The following is a 3727-nucleotide window of genomic DNA, read 5'->3' as shown; positions in this document are numbered from 1 at the left end:
GATACTAAAGCATTTAATTATAGTACAGTCTGTAGAATTATTGTTGTTCTGTACTTCATATTTTTAATTGTTTTCAAGATAGTAGATGATAATCATATTTAAGTTAGTAGATGATAATCATATTTAAGTTTCTGTGATCAGCTTGACTAAGGCTACCCTCATCTGTTTCGTGTTATAGTTGTAAAGAGCCATGTGTGCGCGTTAACATACCCCATGGAAATCCACTGTTGATAAGTTCTCGTCAGAAAATTCTTGTAACCAGTCACTCTCAAAAGAATTGTTTGTTCTTATAGAAATACAAACCAGAGCCTTTTTTTGTAGGAGTATTCCTCAGCAGTGAGATGGAATAGGTCATTGAAACTTGGTAACAAGATAGTTAACAGTTGCTAGGTGAGTGAGAAGAAAGGGGGGGATCCCCATTCACTTGCCATTATCAAGTGCTATTTCTTCAGCCACCATAGTGTATGTTCATCTAACTGCATTTTGCCAGACTGCATGTTAAAGCTGGTTTTTTCTTCTCTACAGTATGTACAGCATTAGGTTTGCATTGTAATTGAAGCAAAGAAATGTTAGCAAAGGTATGAATGACATGGGAGAGTATGGGGTCACTTCATGTTTTATCTGTAGTAGTAGGAAGTGTTCATGTCCTTCCTTGCAAGGAAGTTTATCCCCTTTGCGATGGAAAAGGTTTGGGGACAAGAGGAGAAAGGCTAAAAAGCATTTGCGAGTGTCATCAGGTGGAAATACTTCCCCTCTGACACCACTGGTTCCTTCCTCCCTTGCCATCCCAAACCTCTCCCTGATTCTTCCATGAGTACACCTTTTGTTCAGTCAGAGGGGCTACAGGCAGGAAGGTGGGTGACCAGCACACCTTTTTTGATGAGCCAGGTGTGTGTGCTGGGCTCGCCCGAGGTGAGACCTGGACAAATTTGCATGCCTTACCACCTCCCTAATTTTGCTGCACCAACTGTTCGCTGCATAATGACATAACTGGTGTACTGTATTTTGCGGCAACCATCTTTTGCTCCCATCTTGGACCACATAGTTTCAGCTAAGTGTAATGTCTTCATCTTTTGCTGCTGTGTCTCCCTGCTATGGAGTTCAACTCTGTTGAGACTCTTGCAACAGTGATCCTGCCTGTCAGTGTCTGCTATCCTTGTCTCAACCAGTTTTTCTCTACCTCAAGGAGAGTAAGACCTGTGGTAGGCTTCTCCTTGTGCTCTTAGAAGAGGAAGTCCTCTTACAAGAGCGTCTGGCAGACTTTAAGTGAGTGCCTTCACTCTCTTGGGATCGGCAGAGGTGTTTGCTCATCTTCAGGTGGGACATCTGCAGTAGGTGGGGTTGATATGGGGTTTCCTGAGTGCACTCTAGACCAGGCCCACCAGCTTAACACGTGGACACTAATTGTTTAACATTTGCTACCTAGTGTAAGGTGTTAAGTGATCCTTATAGTACCTTTGATATCATGGCCCTCCTCTGAGACACTGCATAGCTGTCTGGCCTGCTCTTTCCAAAAGGTTGTCAACCCCTGCTTTAGACCCTGATTCTTCCTGTGCCTTCATGGACAGGACTGCCCGGACTCATTCCTGTAGGGTAAAGTAGAGTCAGGACTTGCCCTGTGCAGACGTTGTTCTTGCACTAGAGGTTACTGCTGTATGACATCTATGGGCACCATGATGATCTGTGTCCACATGATTGTGCAGCACCTTGGTCATTTCCTGGTTTGTCTAGAGCCCCCAACATGCACATGCTTGATAACACTCATGCTCTTTCTTCTACATTCTCTACTAATTTTGCTTCAGTCTCATAGGATGGGTGACTGCCAGAACTTCATTGTATTCACAAGTCATTCTCAGTGTGTGGCTTGCCAGTCAAGACCATCAGAACTGATCATGTACCTTGTTTCTTTGAACAATCAACAGGACAGGGTGTTGGGTTATCCTTTCTTTTGGGGAGTATTTTTGTGCTCTCTGGGGTCTGTTGGGACCAGAGAGCACTGCTCCATTGGAACCCCAGCAGGCCAAGTTACAGTGACACTTTCACAAGATGATTACTGATCCCATTCATGAGCTCAGAGATCTTGAGGAGCAACCCTAGTGCCCGGTCTTAGCCTGATTTCATCGATTGAGTTCACTCTTGGGTATGCTCCTAAAATGAGATCATCATTAAGATTACCATGGTAACACCCAGCTAGTGGTGTTTCGAAGTCTGAACTCCAGGTGAGAGGGTCTACTTTTATCTAGTACAGTAGATTGAGATGCTCCTCCCTCCATCATTGACACACCAGAGGAGAGTCTATGCACTGGAGAATGCTGAGACTACTCCTCTGCAGTTGGACTCATCAGTCTGCAAACTGATAAATTAATTATCCCTGGAGAAAATCCAGAAAGGCACAGCCTTCAGATCAGCGGAGTCAGGATCCATGGCCTCTTGGAGTCTCTCCTGAGGATGAGAAGGTGAAGTAATGGGGTTGCTGGTGTTGGGAGGAAAGGTGTTGACTTTTCCTCTCACATCAACATGCCAATCAATGGGCAGACTTTGTCTTGAGATGTCCTGCTGGTTCTGCAAGTGCTTAGAGTTGGAACTAGCACTCGTGTAATATTCACACTGACTGTGCTTAGAAAGCAGGATAGGCTTCTACTCCCCTTACCTACCTAGGGATACTGATTGCATGGCATGTGTATGTTCTTCAGAGTGTGCAAAGTAGAAAGCACTCTCTTCAGAGACACACACTACTGAAGCTGTGCATCAGAGAGTACCTGGATATACAGTACATCTAGGCCCATGCTTAGTCCTTAGATAGTGCATTCCAGTCGTTTGGGTTGTCTACAGACCAGTGTGCAGGTAACCTTCCTACTGTGCTTCCCTGAAGCCCACCTGGTTGGGACAGCCTGACCTATTCACTGTTTGTGTTTCCTAACATTAGCAGTTATGACTTGGACCATTGACGGATGGCCTCTTGTTTGTCAATTTTTCATAAGCTGTATTTTAAGAAACCTTTCACATTCTCAGTTGATCTCTGATTCCCTTTACCTGCTGAGATCAACCAGTTTTGCTGAACAGCACCACCAATACGAAGTAAATGTGCCTTATTGCAGGACTTCTCAGTTTTGAGGTCTTGTATTCCTGAGACTGTTGAACTGTGAAACAGTGTCCCTGATTATGTTGTGCAATTGGAACTTCGGGGTTTCAAGTGAAGTTGCAAGGCATTACTACCCTAATACTATTCTTCTTGCATTTTAATACATTTTTATCTATTCATTATTGTTTTTCTTTTTTAATAAGCGAGATCTCTTCTTTCTGTACAGTATTTCCCTTTACCTCCTATTCTTCCTAATGAACACCATATTCTTTGGAAGCTTGAATTGCAAGTCATTGGCCCTTGTGGCCTTGTTCCATATAAATAGGGTTCATGTTAATAATAATAATAATAATAATAATAATAATAATAATAATAATAATAATAATAATAATAAGTGCTTGACCAGTCATGGGATCATGTGTGCTCAGATGGTGGGAAGGTTCAAGACACATCTTCTTTGGGATACATCAGCTGTGGTGATTGTGTAGCAGTGCATGTGCACACTCCTGTTCCCCTGGAATGCAGCCAGCAACTACAGAAGCTAAGAAAGCCTATAGATTGGTGAACCACATTTCACTAACTATCAAATGTAGGGAGAGTGGCGACCTTTCTAGGCAAGTGTGATCGAGTTAAAGCCACCTTGTT

Source organism: Macrobrachium rosenbergii, chromosome 48 (genome assembly GCF_040412425.1).
Source record: "Macrobrachium rosenbergii isolate ZJJX-2024 chromosome 48, ASM4041242v1, whole genome shotgun sequence".
In the NCBI taxonomy this organism is placed as follows: domain Eukaryota; kingdom Metazoa; phylum Arthropoda; class Malacostraca; order Decapoda; family Palaemonidae; genus Macrobrachium; species Macrobrachium rosenbergii.
This window is presented reverse-complemented; position numbering follows the sequence as displayed.